This window comes from Apium graveolens, chromosome 2 (genome assembly GCF_009905375.1).
Source record: "Apium graveolens cultivar Ventura chromosome 2, ASM990537v1, whole genome shotgun sequence".
NCBI classification, from domain to species: Eukaryota; Viridiplantae; Streptophyta; class Magnoliopsida; order Apiales; family Apiaceae; genus Apium; species Apium graveolens.
The window spans coordinates 300,524,907-300,549,733 of record NC_133648.1 but is presented as its reverse complement, the minus strand read 5'-3'; the positions used below and the strand labels follow the sequence as shown (position 1 = coordinate 300,549,733).

At 35.9% G+C, this 24,827-nt stretch overlaps 1 non-coding gene across 1 annotated transcript; it reads right to left on the bottom strand.

Annotated features, from left to right (window-relative positions):
* Positions 1-23,943: 23,943 nt before the first annotated feature.
* Positions 23,944-24,050, bottom strand: LOC141710152 (small nucleolar RNA R71). The gene has a single exon (XR_012570686.1). It is a non-coding gene; the product is annotated as a small nucleolar RNA R71 (small nucleolar RNA).
* Positions 24,051-24,827: the final 777 nt, after the last annotated feature.

Sequence of the window (24,827 nt, the reverse complement as noted above, 5' to 3'; positions counted from 1 at the left end):
CAGAGTTTGATGGGTCTACTGATCCTATTAAAGCTACCGCCTAGTTAAAAGAAATAGAGAAAGCGTTTGCACTAGTGAAGGTAGGTGAGGACCAGAAGACTAATTTTGCTAGTTACCTGCTGAAGGGAGAGGCAAATTATTGGTGGGAATCTAAAAAGGCTTTAGAGGGTGAAGATGTTATTGCTTGGGATAGGTTCAAAGAATTATTTTTAGAGAAGCATTTTCCTCGCTACGTAAGGAATCAGATGCAGATAAAGTTTTTAGAGCTGAAGCAGGGAAGTATGTCTATAACAGAATATGAAGCCAAATTTAATGAGTTGGCTAGGTTTGTTCCGGAACAGGTGGACACTGAAGAGAAGCGAGTTCAGAGATTTCATGAGGGATTACGACCATCGATACGCGGACAGGTTGCAGTCTTTGAATTAACAACATATACCGCTGTAGTCCAGAAAGCTTTGATCATTGAAGGGGAAAGTGAAAGATCTCAACGAGACAGAGGACAGGGAAGTTTCCAAGACCGTTCCAGCAGGAAGCCAGGATTTCAAGCCCGGGCAAATTTGAATTTCAAAAGGATAGGACAGGGTACACAAAAAGCAGGTAATCATTTCCAAGCCTCCAAACAGCAGGGAATTGTTAAGGTTCAAGTGCCATATTGCAAAACTTATGGACGCAAGCATACCGGCGTATGTATTAAAGCAGATGTGACATGTTTCAAATGCAAGCAGAAAGGGCACTACTCTAACGAATGTCCAACAGGAAAAACAACAGAAATCACTTGCTATCAATGCGGAAAGAAAGGGCATATCGCTAGGAATTGTAAAGGACCAGCAATGGCAGCCATTATTCCGAAAGTATTGGCATTACCTCCGCCACCGCCGCCGAATCAACCCAAAGCAAGGACTTTTAACATGACCATGAAAGAAGCAGTGCAGAGTCCAAGTGTGATTGTAAGTACGCTTTTGGTGAACTCCGTAGATTCAAAAGTATTAATTGATTCTGGAGCTACTCGTTCATTTATTTCTGAAGAATTTCTAGATAAGTTACATTGCAAAATCGAATGGTTGGGCGAGACGTTAATTATAAAATTAGCAAATAACGACCAAGTTCCAGTAGATCGAGTATGTCCTGCGTGTGATATAGAAATAGCTGGACATCATTTCTCTGTAGACTTAATTCCTTTTAAGCTAGGGGAATTCGATGTGATTTTGGGAATGGATTGGTTAGCATGTCATAAGGCTCAGATAGATTGTGCGAATAAGAAAGTTAAATTGCGAACTGCGGAAAATGCAACGGTAATATTCAAGGGCGAAAAACAGTAAAATAAATTTCTCACCGTGATACAGACTAAACGATTGCTACGCCAAATTTGTGAAGCGTATATAGCTTACGTGTTAGATACTGAAAAAGGAAGTCCTAGGATAGAAGACATTTCAGTTGTATGCGAATTTCCGGACGTCTTTCCAGACGAGCTTCCAGGGTTACCGCCAGATCGAGAAATCGAGTTCACGATTGATCTAGCACCAGGCACAGAACCAGTTTCGAAAGCTCCGTATCGAATGGCTCCAGTTGAGATGAAGGAATTGTCAACACAACTGCAAGATCTTCTAGACCGAGGCATCATACGACCTACTGTATCCCCATGGGGTGCACCAGTATTATTTGTGAAGAAGAAGGACAGCAGCATGCGATTGTGCATTGACTATCGGGAATTGAATTAGCTCACTATTAAAAACAAGTATCCTTTACCGAGAATCAACAATTTGTTCGACCAGTTAAAAGGAGCTGCATGGTTTTCGAAGGTAGATTTGCGATCAGGCTATCATCAATTGAAGATTAAAGCCGAAGATATTCCCAAGACTGCGTTTCGTACAAGATAGGAACATTACGAGTTCCTTGTAATGGCATTCGGTTTGACAAACGCGCCAGCTGCATTCATGGATCTGATGAACAGAGTATTCAAGAAATATTTGGACAAATTCGTGATTGTATTCATTGATGACATCTTGATTTATTCGAAGACGGAAGAAGAGCATGCGGAACATTTGAGGATAGCTTTGGAAATTCTAAGGAAGGAGCAGCTATACGCAAAATTTTCGAAATGTGAATCCTGGTTAAGGGAAGTACAATTTCTAGGGCATATCATCAGTAGAGAAGGCATCCAAGTTGATCCGGCAAAGATTGAAGCTGTGTTAAATTGGGAAAGACCAAAGACGCCGACAGAGATTTGAAGTTTCTTGGGATTGGCAAGATATATCGAAGGTTTGTCAAAGATTTTACGAAAATAGCAACGCCGCTGACCAAGTTAACTCGAAAAAGTGAAAGGTTTGAATGGAATGATAAATGTGAAGAAAGTTTTCAAGAGTTGAAGAATCGGTTGGTGACCGCACCAGTACTGGTATTGCCAGACGAGAAAGGAAATTTCGTCATTTACAACGACGCTTCGTATCGCGGGCTAGGATGTGTATTGATGCAACATGGTAATGTCATCGCATATGCTTCAAGACAACTTAAACCCCATGAGCAGAAATATCCTACGCATGATCTGGAATTAGCAGCGATCATATTTGCATTGAAGTTTTGGAGACATTATCTCTACGGTAAAAAATACGAAATCTACACGGATCATAAAAGTCTGAAGTATATCTTTACGCAAAAGGAACTGAACATGCGACAACGTCGATGGATGGAATTGATAAAAGATTACGATGTTACAATCAATTATCATCCAGGAAAAGCAAATGTTGTAGCAGATACGTTGAGCAGGAAAGAAAGATTGAATCGATTAACTGCTTGCGAAGAATTGGCCAAGGAATTTGACAAATTAGAAATCGAGGTTCGTATTCCCAATGAATCTGCAGAAGCTATCTACACTATGACTTTCCAACCGGAGTTGTTAGAGAAGATTCGCCGCTGTCAAGATGAAGTGATGAGTCAAGATGACGACTTAATGGGAGAAGAGATCACAACTCAGAAAGATAATGAAGGAATTTTACGCTTTGCGTCGAGAATCTAGATCCCTAATGTGGCAGAATTAAAAGAAAAAATAATACGAGATGCGCACAATTCAAAGTATTCCATTCATCCAGGAAACACAAAAATGTATCGCGATCTGAAGGAAAACTTTTGGTGGCCGAACATGAAAAAGGAAATAGCAGAATGGGTAAGTAAATGCTACACATGCCAGCGAGTTAAAGCAGAACATCAACGTCCGAGCAGATTATTACAACCGTTAGATATTCCAGAATGGAAATGGGAACATCTAGCAATGGATTTTATGGTAGGACTACCGAGGACTAGGGCAAATCATGATGCGATATGGGTAATCATTGACAGACTTACGAAGTCGGCACATTTCCTACCAATTAACGAAAGATTTTCGCTCGACAAGTTAGTGCACATGTATCTCAAGGAAATTGTGATGCGACATGGAGTTCCAATATCCATCGTGTCTGATCGAGATCCTCGTTTCAACTCAAGATTTTGGAGACAATTTCAAGAATGCCTTGGAACGAAATTAAACATGAGTACCGCTTATCATCCGCAAACCGATGGGCAAAGTGAAAGAACTATTCAAACGATTGAAGACATGCTACGAGTTTGTGCGATCGATTTTGAAGGCAGTTGGGATGAGCATCTACCTCTAGTGGAATTTTCTTATAATAACAGTTATCACGCCAGCATTGGAATGCCCCCGTATGAAGCACTATATGGAAGAAAATATAGATCACCAGTACACTGGGATGAAGTTAGGGAATGCAAGATTTTGGGTCCAGAATTAATTCAGCAGACGAAAGAAAAGATTGAACTTATTCGGAAACGACTCGATGCAGCACAAAACAGGCAACGTAAATATGCAGATCAAGCCAGGAAAGATATGGACTATCAGGACGGAGAACACGTATTACTCAAAATATCGCCATGGAAAATATTGACCAGATTTGGCAATAAGGGTAAGTTGAAACCACGATACGTCGGGCCATTTGAAATTTTGAAGAGAGTAGGAAAGCTTGCATACGAATTAGCTTTACCGCCTCATATGCAACATATTCACAATGTGTTTCACGTGTCAATGCTTAAGCGATATAATCCTGATTCTAGGCATGTAATAGAGTATCAACCGATAGATATCCAACCTTATTTGTCTTTTGTAGAGCAGCCGGTAAGAATTTTAGATCGGCGAGAGAAAATGTTGAGAAATAAGTCTGTATATTTAGTGCGAGTGTTGTGGAGAAATCCTATGGTTGAAGAATCAACCTTGGAACTTGAAAGTGAAATGTTAGAGAATACCCTCATTTGTTTTCGTAGAAGATTCTGAGGACAGAATCCTATTAAGGGGGGGGGGAGAATGTAACGATCGGGAAATTTACGTTGTATTATATCATATTTATAATAAAATATGTGTATTAATATGTCATTTATGTGTAATTATCTGTTAAACCCTAATTGTTATGTGTTATGTGTATTCCGTGTCATTTCTGTATTTTCAAGGTATTTTTCAGATATTTTATTTCACATTCATAGCTTTCATTTCAAACGTTTTACGACCCAAACAATGATTTTAAAGCCAGTATTTCAAATAAAATAATGGGCCTTATTTTTTATCAAACGGCTTTTACAATCGCAATATTCTGAACATCTAGATATTTTATAAATTTTCTCGTTTTACGAAAAATGACTTTTCCGGGCCCCATTGGGTGTTAAAAACCCCACAAAAATCACATTTTTATTTTTATAAAATTATAGGACTTTTATTTATACCATTTCTTTGTATTTTTAAATTATTCACAATTTTTGGGAATTTTTGGTATATATATTGTATATATAAAATATTTATAAATTAAATTTTAATACCAAAAAATTATGAAAATTAGAGCCAAATATTTTTATTAAGAGTGTAATTAGACCCTTAATTTTATTTAGGGGTATTATTTTCATAAATATAAATACCAGATTTGTTATTAATTTTTCAGTTAATTAATATTAAAAATCAAAAAATAATAAAAAGAAAAGGGGATTACGGTTTGTGGTGAAGAACAGGGCAGCAATATCAAAGCTAATTTTGATAGTGATTCTGGCATCCAAATCAGTCGTGTGAGTACTCATTTTGAAGCTTATGATCTGTAGTTTCTGATTATGCAAACATTTTTGTTGTCTGATTTCTTGATTTTTGATTCATATTTTCGGTTTTAATTCTTGAATTCAGGTTTTGATTTCTAGTTATTGTTTGATGTTATGGTTGTTAGAGACGTTTAGATCGTTGTTTTTCTTGTCGATTGGTACCGGGTTTGCTGAGTTTCGTGTTGAGTTCGTGGTCGCCGGAAAACGCCGTCAACGGCGGCTGTGTTTGGGTTTCTGGGTTGGTGGTCGACGAGGACGAAGGTGAAAGGTGAGGGGACGTCGTCTGTGTTGTTGTGCCTCAGAAACGCAGAAGAATCGAACTGGAATCACTCGATTTGACCGTGTTTTGGTTCACGGGATTCTCGCCGGGAAACGTTGCCGGCGTCGGGTTCTGGGTTGCAGGGTTGTGTTCTTCGCGACCCGGGTTCGACCCGGTTTGCAACCCGGAAACGACCCGGGTTTGATCCTGAAAACCTAACCCTGAACCCTGATTTTGTGTTTCTGGTTATTTTAATATTTATTCTAGTTTTCTAAAATCAGAAATTAGTTTTAGTAATTCTAAAAATTTAATAAAAATCAGTTTTAAATTTTGAAAAAATAGTATTATTAATTTCTAAATTATTTTATTAATATATAAATTCGAATTTAATTATTTAATTAATTATTTAATTATTTATCTAATTATTTATTAGTTATCTAATTAACTAATAATTAGGTAATTAATTAGTAATTAGGTAATTAATTAATAAATAAGGATTAAATAATACGATTAATAATCCGATAATTAGTTAGTATTACGTGTAACTCGTATCTATACGAGTAGTGATTCGATAATTAAAATTATTATTCGAGCGATAATTATTCGAAGAATACCGTAATAATTATTCGTATCGAATAATTAAATACAGTTAATTAATTGATTAATTAATCGTATAGGTATAGTAATAATAGTGATTCGATAGTTATTCGAGAATTGCGAGTAACTCGTAATTATATGAGTAATTGAACGATAAGTTCGATCATTGCTATAATTATTATTATTATTCGATAGTGAATTATTCGTATAATATCGTAATAATTATTCGTAATGAATAATTAAATACAGATAATTAATTTAAAGCGTATACGTGTAATAATAACAGTAATATTTCGATAATTATGCGAGAAACGTGAATAACTCGTAGAAACACGAGTAGTGGATCGTTGCGTTGAAATATGATTCGAATAATGACTCATTTATTCAATAATTAACGTACCAGTTAATGATATCGATTATTTATTTATAAATAATCGATTTAATCGAATAAATAACGATAAGTTGTAAATATTTGTAATAAATTGTGATTAATCCTAATAATTAGGGGTTAATTATTTTAAATTATTAAATAATTATTTATTAATTATTTATTGGTTATTTATTTTTTTAAATATTTAAAAGTGATTAATTATTTCAATAATTGATCACATAATTTTAAATAAATCATAACTTCTTCATTTTAACTCCAAAAATTATAAAAAAATTATTTTTGACTTTGATTTTTCTTAAATAATTATTTAAAAATTATTTTAGGATTTAAAAGGTTGTAAACATTATTTATATTGAATAATAAATTGAATTATCAGTGTTTAATTGATAATAATTTAACCGTTAGTCCGATTTGAGCGGAACGAAAGCCATTTGACTCAGAAAAATGAATTCTTTTCATTAAAAATAATATGAAGACCTAATTTCTTCTCGAAATTAGTTGAATTTATTAATTGATTGATTATTAGTCGAAATACATGCCGAGACGAGTCCGAAAAATTCCGGAAAAATGGGAAATGAAGCAAAAGGTGATCAACGGAGCAATCAGCGAGTCGATTTTGATTCTAAAAATTATTTTAACTATGGAAATGATTATGTGCTTATGTGTATTATGTGGTTAATCGAGTCCTACTTGCTTATATGTAATATAAGAGTCAGTCATAAGCGCATGGGTAGATAATAAGAACGAAATAAAGTCGATTCAAGATGTAAATTGAAGTACAAAATGACTTAACCAGTCTATTTTGCTAACAGAAGCTAAGCCAACAAGGCAGGTCAAGTAGGGGATAGCCAGAAGTGATTTAATTGCAGTAAGTCGCGCAGAAGGCAAGTTTCTCCTCTATTCTTTTATTCAGAATAGTGATATTCTTTTCAGATTCTTATTACATTTGCACTATTTTAATTCCTTTATTCATATCTCAGTTCGATTCTTGAATTATTCTTTTCATTTGAATTTATTATTTATATTCCAATTGTTACACACAATTATTGATATATTCTGGTGATTAGAATATATCAAAGCATACCGATTGTTCCGGTTGCTATTCCAGAGACTGGATAATACTACTTTTGGGATTAAGCCTACTTAATCCAAAGGACCGGGACATAACCGGCTCCTTGAAACGTACCGTAGTGCCTGGGTACCCGACGGGATCTATATAGTGAGATATAGATCTGCACTGTATCCTGGCTGATCAGCTGGGTATAGGTGCGAACCTGAGTCCAGTTTAGTTCAATTGTATTCGCCAGTAATGGCCTTTCGTCTATTCTTATGAGGTTATATCTTTGCAGATATACCTGGGTTACGGAATCAATTATAATGCTTTAACACTGTTTATATTTTGTGGACTTGTTGAGCAATTTTTGGCTCACCCCTTTTTGTTGTTATTCGCCTTATTGTTTTCAGTTAAGAAGGAATATGCAACCCATCAGGACACGAGTGGTAAAGAAGCGGGTCAAGCCTCGGGATCCTCTCATACCCAAGGTGTTGATCCCAATTCAGGAAGAAAGCTTTAAGTTGCCCGAGCACGTGGAGTGTTGATAGATAGTATGTGTATTTAAATAAAAGTTGAACTGAGTTTAAAAATAAATTAGACAATGGTTTATAATAAAGAGAGTTTGTGAGATTTTAAATGTTGGTTTGTAATAAAAGTAGTTAGTGGTTCTTGTTTTCATACTTCAACCTAAAAAGGTCATGGTTAGTGTTAAAGGGGTTTAGTTTCATTTCTTTACTATTTATTAATAAGCTTGTACAGGTTTGGTGATTAGCTCGTAACCCCCAGACTTATACCCCGGGTCTGAGGGCGTTACAAGCTACAAGGACTGTAAGTTGTAGTTATCTAGTCAAATTCTCTTGCATTTTTACTTAATATTTTTGACATCATCAAATATCAGTTAAACTTGTATATTATGCTAATTTACAAGTTGGGGGAGATTGTTAGATATATTTGATAATGTCATGTCTAATATGATTTATGTTTAGTTTTCAGATCTTACTTAAACAGGATAAATCATTACTTAACTGGAAATCAGCACTTATACTGTAGTCAGAACTTAAGTTGTCAGAACTTATGTTATCAGGAGATATTTATCAGGAGATAATATCAGGACTTAAGGAGACTTTCAGATAAGGAAGGTGGCTGATTGAAAGGAAAGAAGATCAAGACAAACGCAAGAAGAGATATGCATGAAGAAGAAATTCTATGAAGAATAGAATACTTGGAAGAAAAGATAACTAGTTGATATATTTTAGGAAGCATAATTATATTCCATCAATTAGAGATTATCTTGTAACTGTGTAGTATATAAACACATACATAGGGTTTATACTATATGTGTTATCATAATCGAAGTTATTATTTATATTAACCCTAGCAGCTCTCGTGATAATTTGTTCATCACTGAGAGAGGACAGTTCCATATTGTAACAGAGTTTAATAAATCTTGTTTTCTGTTACTTGTGTTCTTTAATTCGATTTGATTGTGATAAACACTGTATTCAACCCCCTTCTACAGTTTCTGTGACCTAACAAGTGGTATCAGAGCAGATCTGTTAACACACAAACAGTTTAAGATCCGAAAACAATCATGTCTGAAGAAGAACAAAATCCAACTAAGCCCACCAAAACTGAAGAACCTCCAAAGACAGTTTAAGATCCGAAAACAATCATGTCTGAAGAAGAACAAAATCCAACTAAGCCCACTAAAACTGAAGAACCTCGAAAGACTTAAATCCATAGTCAATATGAGACTATTAGAGTTCTCATACTAAAACCATCTGAATATTCCATATGGAAGGTGAGGATGTCTATGTTTCTGGAAGCTATTGATCCAGAATACCTTGACAGAATCAATGAAGGACCACACAAGCCAACCAAACTCTCTGTTGTAGTTGCAGGTGAACCAGCAAAGTCTGTACCAAAGGAGAAGAGTGATTATACTGCTGAAAATATCTCATCAATTGCTAAGGATGCTAAGGTACGACACTTGATGCATAGTGCTATTGATAATGTAATGTTAAATAGGGTAATCAACTGTAAGACTGTAAAGGAGATATGGGATGCTTTGGAGACAAGATACCAGGGAACTGAATCAATTAAGAAGAATAGGAAGACTATACTCACTCAAGAGTATGAACACTTTGATTCAAAGCCTGATGAGTCATTAACTAGTTTATATGACATATTTGTCAAACTCTTGAATGATTTGTCACTAGTTGACAAGGAATATGATCTTGAGGATTCAAATCTTAAATTCCTGTTAGCACTTCCTGAAAGTTGGGATTTGAAGGCCACCACTATAAGAGACAACTATAATCTTGAAGAAAAAACTCTTGATGAAATTTATGGGATGCTCAAGACTCATGAACTTGAGATGGAACAAAGAAACAAGAAAAAAGGAAGAAAGTTAAGGACAGTTGCTCTTAAAATTGAGGAGGAATCCCCCAAAGCAGCTGCCTCAAGGAAAGGCAAGGGAAAAGCTCTTATCACAAAGTCTGATACTGAATCATCAAGTTCTGATACTGATGATGACTCTGAAACTGAAAGCTTACCTGAGATGGATCCTGATGAAGAGATGATGAAGCTGTGTGCTCTTATGGTGAAGAGAATCACAAGGATTGCATAAAGGAAATTCAGAAAAGGAAAGAAGTTTTCCAGGAAAGGTGCAAGTTCTGATAAGAAGAGTTTCATAAAATCTGAAGGCAAAGGAGGAAAGTCTGACAGAGGAGATTACACAAATATCAAATGCTACAACTGTGGTGAGAAAGGCTACATATCTCCTGATTGCAAGAAAGTGAAGAGTGACAAAGGAAAGGCTCTTGTCACAAAGAAGAAAAGCTGGATAGACACTTTAAATTCTGAAAGTGAGGTGAACTATGCCTTGATGGCAAATGCTGATAGCAGTTCTGATGCTGCTGAGTTAAAGGTACCTCAAAGTACTTATGCCTTTCATACTGATGATACTAATGAGTTGAGAAGATATCTTAAAACCATGTTCATTAGTTATAGAGATTAAACTTTAACATGTGAAAGATTAACTTCTGAAAATCTTGCTTATAAGAAGAGGAATAATTATTTAGAAAAAGAGTTAGTCATGTTCCATCAAACTCAGAAAGATAGAGATGATGCCTTTTATGTTAGGGATGAAATTCTTAAAATAAATGAATCTCTAAAAACTGAGTTAGAAAAGGAAAAAGAGATTATCAGGACTTGGACTAACTCTGGCAGAAAAACTCAGAATTTGTTAAGTAGTGGAAACTGGAAAGAAGGCTTAGGTTATGGAGATGATAAGAATGATAAGGGAACTGTAGAGATTGAGCCTATAGTTGTTAAACAAAAGCCAAAGGTAAATCCTGTTATGTATGTAGCTATAAAGTCTGATAATGATAAATCAAGAGTTAAAGAGAAATTAACTTCTGACAAACCAAAACAGGGTAAGCTAACTGAAGTAAACATAGGTTTAATGACAAAGAAGCAGCTTAAGCATAAGCTGAAAGATGTTAAAAATGTAAACAAGGTAAAGCCACCTAGGAAAAATAGGAATGTAAAGGAAGGTGTGAATAAAAGTTATGATTATAAGCCTGTTCCTAATGCTCCTAGAAAGAAATGTTATAACTGTGGAATTTATAACCATCTGGCTTCTTTTTGCAGGAAAAATAAGAACATAAACTCCTTACCTTCAAAGTCAGGAGTTAAGAGTCAGTCTATTAGATATAGGCCGCAAAATCCTTGTTTCTATTATGGTAGTTTATGGCATTCCATTTATACTTGTAAGGAATATCATAGTTTGTACTATGATTATTATCAAATAAAACCTTCTTTAAAGAAAGTTAGCATTGTTCCTTCTAGTGTAAGTTTTGATACAAAGTCTGATAGTGTAAATGCTGATAAGAAAAATGTTAACATAAACTCTGATGCTAAATCCACTGCAAATGTTAACAAACTTAATAAGGCCAAATGATCCAAGCAAGTTTGGGTCCTTAAAACTAATCATTAGTTGTCTTTGTGATTGCAGGGCAATAGGAAAAACATCCTAGTTCTGGACAGTGGATGTTTAAGACATATGACTAGAAATAAAGCCCTGCTATCAGACTTTGTGGAGAAAGCTGGCCCAAGTGTTTCTTATGGAGATGGCAACATGGGAAAAACCTTGGGATATGGCAATATCAATCTGGGGAATGTCATCATTGAAAAAGTAGCTCTTGTCTCAGGACTTAAACACAATCTGCTCAGTGTTAGTCAAATCTGTGATAGAGGTTATCATGTGGATTTCTTTGAAGAACACTGTGAAGTTGTAAGCAAACCTACAGACAAAGTTGTTCTGAAAGGATACAGACATGGTAACATTTATGAAGCCAAGCTTTTAACAAGTACTGATGGTTCTGCAATCTGTCTATTAAGTAGAGCATCAATTGAAGAAAGATGGAATTGTCACAAGAAACTCTCTCATTTAAATTTCAATAATATAAATGAACTAGTCAAGAAAGATCTTGTGAGAAGACTGCCAAAATCAGTATTTGCTCCTAATGGCCTGTGTGATTCATGTCAGAAGGCAAAACAAAGAAAATCTTCTTTCAAGAGCAAGACTGAATCATCAATTTTTGAGCCTTATCACCTACTACATGTTGATCTATTTGGTCCAGTGAATGTCATGTCTATTGCAAAGAAGAAATATGCTATGGTCATAGTGGATGAGTTCACCAGATACACATGGGTGTATTTCTTGCACACAAAAAGTGAAACTGCATCTATTTTGATTGATCATGTCAAGCAACTGGATAAATTGGTCAAAGATTCTGTGAAGATCATAAGAAGTGATAATGGCACTGAGTTCAAGAATTTGATCATGGAAGAGTTCTGCAAAGACCATGGAATAAAGCAGGAATTTTCTGCTCCTGGAACTCCACAACAAAATGGAGTTATTGAAAGAAAGAATATAACTCTTATTGAAGTTGCACAAACTATGTTTGATGAAGCAAAGCTACCAACCTATTTTTGGGCTGAAGCTGTGCAGACTGCTTGTTTTACTCAAAATGCAACACTCATTAACAAGCATGGAAAGACACCATATGAGATGGTGAAGAAAAAGAATCCAAATATGAAGTATTTTCATGTATTTGGATGCAAGTATTTTGTTCTTAAGACTCATCCTGAACAACTATCCAAATTTGATCTAAAAGCTGATGAAGGAATTTTTGTTGGATTTCCACTTTCTATAAAAGCCTTCAGAGTCTACAATTTAAGAACAAGGGTAGTCATGGAATCTATCAATGTCTCTTTTGATGATAAGAAGATTACTGGACTTGAAGATTTCAATGATCATGATCAGCTGAGATTTGAGAATGAAGTTTTAAATTCTAATACTGTAAATCCTGACAGTCTAAATCCTGACAGTCTAAATCCTGATAATGCAAACTATGATGGATTAAACGCTGATGTTATTGAAACGGTGGTGACTACGCCAAAGGAAGATGCACCTGTGCAGGGGGAGCATACTGAAGATACAACCACATTTCAAGAAGCATCAGAACCTACAACAGGCTCTTCAAGTTCTGATTCATCAAGTTTTGATGCGCCAAGTTCTGATAATTCTGGTAACTCAAGTACTGATATTTCTGGAAACTCAAATTCTGAAGGATCCAACTCAGAGAGCATAATTTCAGGGGGAGCATCAGAAAATGTTGATAAAGACAACATGGATCATGGGGGAGCATCCAGTTCTAGAGAAAATCTTCCATCTGCAAGGAAGTGGACTAAAGCACATACACCTGAATTAATTATTGGAAATCCTAATGCAGGTGTCAGAACTAGAACAGCTACATCAAATGAATGTCTTTATAACGCTTTTCTCTCCCAGACTGAACCAAAGAAAGTGGAAGAAGCTCTTCAAGATGCTGATTGGGTGCAAGCAATGCAGGAAGAGTTAAATGAATTTAAAAGAAACAAAGTCTGGACCCTAGTGCCAAGTCCAAAGAACAGATCTGTTGTTGGTACAAAGTGGGTGTTCAGAAACAAAACTGATAGTGATGGAATAATTACAAGGAATAAAGCAAGGCCGCTTGCAAAAGGATATTCTCAACATGAGGGAATTGATTATGATGAAACATTTGCACCAGTTGCTAGATTGGAAGCCATAAGGATATTTTGGCTTATGCTGCTCACAAAAAGTTTACAGTCTTTCAAATGGATGTGAAAAGTGCTTTTCTCAATGGAGAATTGGAAGAAGAAGTATATGTTGAACAACCTCCAGGTTTTGTCGATTCAAAATTTCCTAATCATGTCTACAGACTAGACAAAGCACTTTATGGCGTTAAGCAAGCTCCAAGAGCATGGTATGAGACTTTAGCTCAGTTTCTTCTGGAAAGTGGATTTAACAGAGGAACTATTGACAAAGCACTATTCTACCTCAACCATGGAAATGACTTACATTTGGTGCAAATATATGTTGATGATATCATTTTTGGTTCTATAAATGACAGACTTTGCAAAAAGTTTGCCAAACTGATGTAGTCAAGATATCAAATGAGCATGATAGGGGAACTTAGCTATTTCTGGGCCTTCAAGTCAAGCAGAATGAAGAAGGCAATTTTATTTGTCAATCCAAGTACACCAGAAATTTGCTGAAGAAATTTGGAATGCAAGATTGTTCAAGTGCATCCACTCCCATGGCCACTGCAACAAAATTGGATAAGGATGCCGGTACATCAGTAGATATTACTGATTACAGAGGTATGATTGGCTCATACTCTATCTAACTGCTAGTAGACCTGATATCATCTATGCCACCTGTCTTTGTGCAAGATTTCAAGCAGATCCAAGAGAACCTCACTTAACATCTGTGAAAAGAATTTTCAAGTACCTTAAGGGTACAGCTGATCTGGGATTATGGTATCCTAGAGAATCAGACTTTAAGTTAATAGGTTAATCAAATGCAGATTTTGCAGGATGCAAAATTGACAGGAAAAGCACAAGTGGAAGCTTCCAATTTCTTGGAGGCAAATTGGTTTCTTGGTTTAGCTAGAAACAGAAGTCAATTTCCACATCAACTGCAGAAGCAGAATACATTGCTGCAGGAAGCTGTTGTGCACAGATTCTTTAGATGAAGAATCAGTTACTGGATTATGGGTTAACATATTTCAAAATCCTTATTTACTATGATAATCAAAGTGCTATTTCTATGACAGGTAATCCAGTTCAACACTCAATGACAAAGCACATCAGCATTAGGTACCACTTCATATGGGAACATGTGGATGAAGGTACAGTGGAATTGCATTTTGTTCCAACAGATCAACAACTTGCAGATATCTTCACAAAACCACTGTGTGAAGCTACTTTTACAAGATTGGTAAATGAACTTGGAATGGTTTCAGGTTCCTTCTCTAAATCTGTTTAGTTTATGTTCTGATACATCAGATTTTATGATCAGTATTTACAGATATTACTATCTTTGTGAATTTTGTGCTTAAATTGAAATTTGCTTAAGTGTTGATTGTTGTCTGATGTGAATTTCTAAACTCTGATAGTGATATGCATGTCTCTGTGAATATTCAATCCAATGAGGATAATTGTGCTAGATGCTGAACTAGTAGTCTTTAATATTCTAAATATCCTATGTTTGAAGTAATTGTTTATGTGGAAATCTTTTAACACAAGCAAATTCTGATATTGAGCTTAGTTAAGTTTACTTTGTGTATCTTATTACTAAGTCAAAAACTAGAATAATGCTTCTTATCTGTTAAGTTCTGATGTTAGTACATCTGGTGAATGTACTAAGTGCTGATAAGCCTCACTTATCAAAAAAAAAGAAAAGAAAAGAAATAAAAATTAGGTACTCCTTTGAGATCTAGAGTAAAAATGTGGAAGGGAAGACCCAAGTGCATTGCTGGTATTAAGTTATATGCATTAGAAAAGCAAAATAAATATTTTCTTGGTGACTTTTCACACTCTATGATTACTGGAGAAATACTCTGATAATAGCATAAATTCTGAAAAGCAGTCGTGACTCACTTACACTGAGAAGCCACTATAAAATGGAATTTCAAAAGATGCATAAAATGAGTACAAAACAGTTGAGGTGGACTCATACATGAACTCATTCTATAGTAGACTTCAGAATAATGACATATTTTGAGCAAAGTTCTTAGTTATGCCTTATTTCTAAGATATACTTATCTGATATTTAGCTTACTGCACACACATACACTCCATATGAATAATGAAAATTACTGTGGTGATAAATGTTATTTTAGATGAACATGTTAAGTGTCAGTTGCATAAATTCTAAGGACAAGTTATGATGGAAATTCTGATGATTAAGTTCTGAAGAAACGAAATCAGTATTTGTGTGAAGAATTATAAAAATAGGCATTCATTTTTCGAGTTAAGAAGTCATGTTTTGATGACTGTTAAGCTCTGATATAAATCTAAGTTCTGATATTAAATCCTGATTCTTTACTTGACTTATTTGTGGTTCAATCTGAAACAGTCATATTTAAAATCAGAATATGTTTGGGTGAGATATAAACAGTCAACATAATTTGGGTTAGTGGTACTCGATATGGACAGTAATTTTTACTTGTTTCGTGTGCTCATTAACTCCTGTTTTAAGCTTCCAATGGATGTCATTATTACTCATCGGTCTAGGGAGACGAGGCTTTACTACTATTCGTTTCACATTCCCTGCATCTCTTGGTCTTCCCTTGTCTATATAACTGATCAATAATCCTTCAGTAAAAATCAATTCCTTCTTCTCTCAAGCAATGGCTCAGTTTGGTTGGTTTTACAACTATGGCACTGAAACTGTGCATATTTTTTGAAATGGAATTCCAACTAAATATCCTATCAACAACATTCCTTATAATCTCTGGATTCAATTTCCAGAAATCATTAAAAATGACTTGTTGACTGTCCAAAGAAATCTTCATCTCCGTTCTCTTCGTCAGTAGGAGAGAATCATTCGTCTTGCTATTCTTTTTATTGAAGATAGGAAGAAGAAGAATTAATTGCAATCCTCCTGTTTCTCTTCACTGTCAGCTTTGTCAGTCTTTTAGACTAGGACTAAGGCTGTTGATGTTAGAGATTTTAGACTAGGGCAATCTTGTAATTTTATGCATGTAATTTAAGTTTCATGAAATGTATTCATTTGATATATTAATGAAATTTTACTTTATTGCAAGATTTTGTCTCTGAGTCGTTTCATATTCTGATGACCTTTTAAATTCTGATAAAAATCAAGTTCTGATGACCTGTTAAATTCTGATAATAATCAAGTTCTGATGCTGATGTGGAAATATTTATTTACTTGGTTTATTTTTGGTCATTACCTCAACGGTCATATTTTTTCAGAATATTGGTTTATGAGAGATAAAGCAGTAATAATCATTTATTTAATGGGATTACTTGGTTAGTGGGACGGTTTTTCTCCTTGAAAAACTGCATGTGATAAGTAATAATTGCTTATTTACCGTGCCCATTAATTTTTGCCTTAACTACTGCATGTCTGACAGGTGTAAAGGTTTGTTCCACTACATATTAACTGCTGTCACGTGGGGTGTCTAAGTAAGAGAGATAAAAGACTTTTAAATCTTTTATTTTCATTCTTATTCTCTCTCACATTTACTGACGGTTTCTTTACAGATATTTTATCAAACACCTTACAGGAAATTTTATTTCTCACTTATTTCTCATGGCACCCAAGGATTTAATTATTGATGGAGCCAAGTTTGTACCAAACAACTATGCTGCAATCTCGAACAAGACTGAAGCTCCATCAGATTTGCACTTTGTGCAAGATTTCTTGGCAAATAGTGAGATTGGGTATGCTTTGACCCAACCTCAAGCCATTTCAAGCCAACAAGTATTGACGTTTTGGCGAACTGGGATTTTTGATGATGGTGGTTCTACTGGTACTCCAAGCATCGTATTTGAAGTCAATGATGTTGAACATGTGGTCACTCCTGGAGTCGTTCATAAAGCTCTTCACTTACCAGAAGGCTGTATATTCTCAACAGTGGAGGACCCTGTTCTTCAGCAGCTCATGGCCAGTTTGGGCTATGAGAAAAGTTTGGGCAAGCTTGGACAGTTGAAAAGGGCAAATATCAGAAAGGAATGGAGCTTTCTCTTCGATTGTATCACTAAGGCATTCGCCAATAAGTGTTCCAACTTTGATGCCATTCCAATTGTGAGTCAGCAAATCGGGTATGCTCTTATTCATCAAACTTACTTTGATTTTGCAAGTGTTGTTCTAGGATTCATAGGGGATAGGATGACAGAGGATAGGAATGTCGTATACTTTGCTAGATTCTGTCAGCTTATATATAATTTTTGTTGTGCTGATGAACCCCAACCTACCACTGATTTAATTCCAACCTTTATGCTTGCAAAAAGGGCTTTTAATGATTTGTTAAATGCTGACATTAAGAAGAAAGTGGTTAGACCCTTACAGATACCTCAGCCTGTAAAACAGATTCTTGTAAATGCTGATCCTCAAACCTACACATCTGTTTACCCTGATGTTCAACCCACCAGCACATCCCAGCCACCACACCAACCATCAGAACATACCACATCTACACCTCAAAATTCCCAACCTCAACCTACTCAACCCTCCATCAGGACATATTTTAAACCATCACAGACATCTCAACCTTTACCATTAGCACATCATGTGAGGCCTTCATCTTCCAAACCTAAGAGGACAAAGACTGTACCTCAGATACAACAGAAGAGAAGAAGGATTGTTCTGAGGGATGAGTCAGACAGTGAGGAATAGGTTCCAGTATCAGAACATGTTGTTGTAGAAGCTGAGAAGGTCTCTTCTCAGAAGGATGTTGAAATTGGGAGTTCTAGGCCCCTAAAAAGGCTTAGAAAGCTAAATTCTGATGAAGCTCCCAAAGTTTCTAATTCTACAAAGAGACATAAAAAGCAAAGAGCCAGGAGGGCTGTCAGTGTATCATCACATTCTGAAGAAACTCTGGAAGAAGGAGCTAAGGAAGGGAGTCAGGAATCTCTGATCCCAACAGAACCAATTGTTGAATTACTTCCTTCAGCACAACCAGAAACTACTCAAGACATACTGCCTACTCCTCCTGTGTCTCCTGTAAATGAACCAGTACATACTGAAGACCCAGGCACAAGTGCTGAGATTTATATTCATAACCTGATTGTGCCTGCGGTTCTATACTTGGAAGCTCCACCAGCTCAAATCACTCCACCAACAACCCCAATTCTGGATGCTGATTTTATTGAAGATATTCCTACCACACCTATTCTGAATCTGGATGATGAAAATCAGGTTTTAGGTGGGCATCAAGATTTGGATGTTGATCAGAACTTAGTTGGAGATCAACACTAAGAGGATGATATTGAAGCCTCAATAGCCACTCATACTATTCTTTTATTGGAAGAAGCTGATGATGCTGATTCTATAAGTTCTGATGCTGCTAATGATGAAGTTACTGGTGAAGCTACTGCCACTGTAGATGTTGATGCAGCTGGTCCATCTGGGCATGCACCTCTACAAGCTCCTTCAAAAGCTGATTTAGTTAAAAAGTTTGTTAGAGGAGATGCACCAGTACCTTGGAGTGAAACTCCTAGAGGAAGGGAGTGGACCAAGGAATGTAACAAAGATGATTTCATTCCTACTTCAAACATACTTGCTGAGCACTTGGCAAAGGCTGATGAGATGCTATTCAATGATGATTTCAAGATACAGCTCAGGGTTACTGCACTCAGTACAAGACACCTTCAAAGTCAACAATCTGTAACTCAAGCCAAGGTAGACAAGATTCAAGAATCCTTAAATCAGCAAGATATGGTTGCCAAGCTGGACAAGAAAAGGTTTTTCAAACCTACCTTTGACAGAATTGAGTACATTGAGAAAAATTAGGAGAAGCAACAAGCTTAGATTGATGACAATTTGAAGAATCAAGCTTCTCATCAAAATCAACTCAATGAGATCCAATCCTCAGTGGAATTACTTCTCTCTCTTCTTTTACCTACTGATGCCAAAAAGGGGGAGAAAGTAATTAAGTCTAAATGTAAACCTATTATGACACTGAAAGGAAAGGATGATGGGAAAGATGACCAGGGAAACTCTGGAATGGGTGGAGGTCATGGTCAAGGTAAAGGTCTTTCATCAAGTAGAACTGGAACTACAAGTCAAAGAACAAGTTCTGATACTAAGAGAAGAATAAGTTTTCATACTGGTAAAAGGATAAGTTTTGATGAACATCTGGAACTTGATGAGGAAATTTCAAGATAGTTATTTCTGAAAGAAAATCCAGGAATGGACTTTGAGAGTCTAAAGGAAAAAAAAGCTAGACTTATGTTAGAAAAAGTCAACTCCAAATCTGAAGCTTTTGTTGTAGAAAAGAAAATTCCTAAGGCTAAAGGCATTGTGACAAAAGAAAGGATAAATCCCGAGGCAACTAAGGCCAAATCACAAATGGAGATAGATCCAAGGTCCAAGGGCAAAGAAAAAGTTGGTGAACCTGTAAAGGTTTATGTGCCTGCTATGGATGAAGAAATATCTGATGAAGATGCTAATCTTACTCTGATTTCAAGGAAGATTTCTCAAACAACCTCTAACATGGCTCAAGTTGTTCAGAGTCAAGATATAGTAAGTTCTGATATGACACTGAAGTAAGCAACCTCTGACATAGCTCAAGTTGGCTTGATATCAGAAGATAAGGAAAAGGAAACCTCTGACATTACTCATGTTAAACCTTCAAAGTTACTCCTACCAGGATTCACCAAAGCTAAACAGACTCAACCTTTGAAGACTACAATAAGTGGTTTTGAAGCAAGAGTGGTTACAGGAAAAGAAGCAAGAGATAAATCTGGATTGGGTAGTGCTGATGAAAGAAGAATACAGAACACAACCAATGATCCAACTTCCTTATGTGAACCAGGTGTTGGAGCAACTCCTGAAAGATTGAATCAGCTTGAATCTGTACAGATGGTTTACCATACCTTCTTGAAAGAACACATCTTGTTATATTTTATGACAGATGGAAGGGTATACCATATTAGACAGAATGATATACCACTGAAGTATTGTGAGGAACTAGAACATGTTCTATTCTTACTTCAAGTGAAGAATAGATTAACAGATAATGTTACAAATTATTTGAAGACTCAAATTCAGAGACAGAAGAAGCTTTATTCTGTGAAGTCTGACAGCACATACTGTCCCAAGTACAGAGATCACAAGGGTGATATTGTCGAGATGAAGCCTAACTCTGCTAAGATTATAACTACCTTTCTGGGTTATAAGGCTGTGGAATTCAATCTTAAGTCTGACAAGGCATATTTGATCAGACTAGATCAGGACAAAAGAAAAGCTAGAATAAATGATCTCAGGGCAACTATCTTTCAAATTGGTGAAGATACAGTTGAATTGAAGAATGTTAAAAGGAGGATGATTGATGAACTTAAATATGCTGAGAGATGTTTATTAAAGAACTATCTCAGAACAACTCCTGACATCAAAGAGATCAGTAATTGAAGCCAAGTCAAGATCTACAACTGCTCAAATTCTGATGTGTTTACAGACTGAAGCTGTTATCAGAAGTTAAAGATGGTAAAGCTACAAGGACTGTAAGTTGTAGTTATCTAGTCAAATTCTCATGCATTTTTACTTAATGTTTTTGACATCATCAAATATCAGTTAAACTTGTATATTATGCTAATTTACAAGTTGGGGGAGATTGTTAGATATATTTGATAATGTCATGTCTAATATGATTTGTCTTTAGTTTTCAGATCTTACTTAAACAGGACAAATCATTACTTAACTGGAAATCAGGACTTATACTGTAGTCAGAACTTAAGTTGTCAGAACTTAAGTTATCAGGAGATATTTATCAGGAGATAATATCAGGACTTAAGGAGACTTTCAGATAAGGAAGGCGGCTGATTGAAAGGAAAGAAGATCAAGACAAACACAAGAAGAGATATGCATGAAGAAGGAATTCTATGAAGAATTGAATACTTGGAAGAAAAGATAACTAGTTGATATATTTTAGGAAGCCGAATTATATTCCATATCAATTAGAGATTATCTTGTAACTGTGTAGTATATAAACACATACATAGGGTTTACACTATATGTGTTATCATAATCGAAGTTATTATTTATTGTAACCCTAGCAGCTCTCGTGATAATTTGTTCATCACTGAGATATGACAGTTCCATATTGTAACAGAGTTTAATAAAGCTTATTTTCTGTTACTTGTGTTCTTTAATTCGATTTGATTATGATAAACACTGTATTCAACCCCCTTCTATAGTGTGTGTGACCTAACATATAAAGTGTTTTATAAGAAGTCCAATTTGGATAATTATCCAGTATGGGTATCAAATCAGATCGTTTTTGCAGTTACTTAACTGCTAAGTAACTAATTTATCGATCCAATACGATCCAACACAAACCAATATTCCATAAATATAAATAACCCCTTTTCTTATTTCATTTTATTCGTATTATCTTAATCAATCAGTAAAAATATAGAACTTACTGATAAGTGGATTTTATATCCACTTGAAACGCTTCATTACAAGCTTAAATTGGTGTTTTGGACTCAAGTTGTTGGTATTTTGGTGTGTTTTTGTGTTATTACATTTCAGGTATTAGTTAAATGAAAAAATGAGCTTTTCAAGGAAATATGATGAAAAGTGATCAGATTTGGAAGCCAAGGCCATTGTCAAGTTGTAGAGAATCTCGTTAGCTTCGCATGGACAGTTGAATCGCCTAATTCTAACGAGTAGAACTCAAGTTATGGGCAAAATAAGATTCATCAGAATTTTCCAGAAAGGCTGCACGCGACCGCCTGCTGACACGCGGCCGCCTCCGACCCGCACGCGACCGCATGCTAATGCGCGGCTGACTTGGCTGATTTCGCTGAAAAAGCCTTTTTTGAGTGGAATTTGACGATTTTAAGGGTCCAGGTCCAATATGGGTTTATATATACTTAAAAAAAAGGTTTTCATCATCCGGGAAGATTGGGATACCAAGGAGAAGACCTAGAAGCACAAAACAACTCCGAAAAAGAAGATCTTGTTTTCAACTTGTGATTCTTTGAATTAGTTGTAACTTTCGATGCTCGTTTTCGTTCTTGTTAAACCTAGATCTCATTTATTCGTACTTTAATTATTATTCAGTTTATTAAGCCCTTGTTTTATACCATGCTTTCATTGGAACCCATGGTGACGATGAGTTCGATTATGAACTAATCGTTGTCATGGGGTTCTAGCGGATTTACTTATGGATTTCAATAGTTAATTGTTTTGATATCTTGATGTGTGGTGATTGTATGATATCCTAGTATTGGTTGAGCTTATTCATCTTATATGCGTAGCTAACATATAAGAAAGCGTGTTAATCTATATTGAAGCGACAGTGAATATAGAGGTTTAGAACTTGCCATGCTAGCATAGGTTCATGTATTTGTTATGCATGATTCGTAGGTAATTTTAACCATCTTACTTGCCCTATGTAATCACGATAGATAACTTGCACATTAAACCGTTATGTTTTCAATTCTTATAGACATATAAGGACTAAGCATAATTAGTGTCTATTCAACTTCTATCTCTTTTGTGGATGCTTGGTAGTAGGGTATTCGTACAATGAAAGTTGGCATTTACTAGTTTCGTGTTATCTGATTAGTGTCATCACCATTACATGCTAAGGTTAAGAATAATAAGGCTATTGAATGAAGTATTTAATGAAGTTAGAATCCCATGTTTGTCATATATAGTAATTCAACCTCAATTCTCTTAGTTAATGTTATTTAGTATAATCTCTTAGTTTAATCAAAACCCAATTTGTTATTTGTCTTAGCATTGAGCGATAACCATACATTGTTGCATAGGTACATAAATTGAACTTAACCTAAACCAGTCTCTGTGGGTACGAATCTGATTTATATCTTATACTACTTGCGAGCGCGTACTTGCGTGAATATTAGCACGTATTTTTGCCTTAACAAGTTTTTGGCACCGCTGCCGGGGACCCGGTGTTAATTTTTAGTTTATGTGCTTTTCATCAGTGGTCGTTAAAGTTCACTGACTCGGATTCTTTTACTTTCACTGTTTATTTGTTTGTGTTTCGGGTACTCATTACAATGGGAGATCCAACATCACGAACGAAAGCCTTGATGGATTTTTCTTAACCCAAGATCAATGACATTCAATCTAGCATTGTCAGGCCAGCCATTACAGCTAATACCTTGGAGATCAAGCCTGGCATAATTCAATGGGTGCAGAATTCAATCCAGTTTGGGGGTTCTTCAACGGAAGATCCCAATATGCGCATTAGGGATTTCATTGAGATCTGCGACACATTCAAGTTCAACGGTGTTTCTAAAGATACTGTGAAGCTGAGACTATTCCCATTCTCTCTGAGGGACAAGGCTAAGAGCTGGTTACACTCTCTACCAGTTGGTTCGATTACTACTTGGGAAGACCTTGCTCAAAAGTTTCTCACAAAATTCTTCCCTATGGCAAAGACAGCTGCAATCAGAAACACTATTATTCAATTTGCGCAGCAATCGGAAGAATCTCTATGTGAAGCTTGGGAGCGCTACAAGGAGATGTTTATGAAGTGTCCTCATCATGGAATGCCTGATTGGATGATCATCAACTATTTTTATAATGGTTTGGGAGCACAGTCCAGACCCATGTTCGATGCAGCATCAGGCGGAACATTATGGGCAAAGAGCTATGAGGAAGCTTATGATCTAATTGAACTGATGGCTGCTAATGAATATCAGTATCCAACCCAGAGATGTGCACAAGGAAAGGTAGAAGGATTTCTTGAAGTGGATACAGCTACGGCTATCACTGCTCAACTAAAGAAATTGTCTATGAAAATCGATTCTCTGGCTAACTTGGGTATTAATCAGATAACCAGTGTTCGTGAGCTATGTGCATGTTCGCATGCGACGGAGAAATGCGCTATATCTAGTGAATCAGCTCAGTTTGTGAGAAACTTTCAGAGATCGCAGCAACCAGTTCCAGACACTTTTCATCTTGACAACTAGAATCATCCTAACTTCAAATGGAGCAATAATCAGAATGCGATGCAACAGCCGTTCCAGGAGTTTGGAGCAAAAAAATTCAACCCTCCTGGTTTTCATCAAAAATTTGCACCAAGACAACAACTCCAACTTCAACAACAAACTCATGATGCAGGTCTATCTTCGAATGAAAAATCTGAATTAGAGGAGTTGAGGCTTATGTGTAAAAAACCAGGCTCTTCTATGCCAAAGCCAGGCTATTTCTATCCAGAAGCTGGAGAACCAGATAGGACAAATTACCAACACCTTATTGAATCGACTACCAGAAATGCTTCCTAGTGATATAGAAACAAATCCAGGCAAGAGAGAAGTTGAAGAAC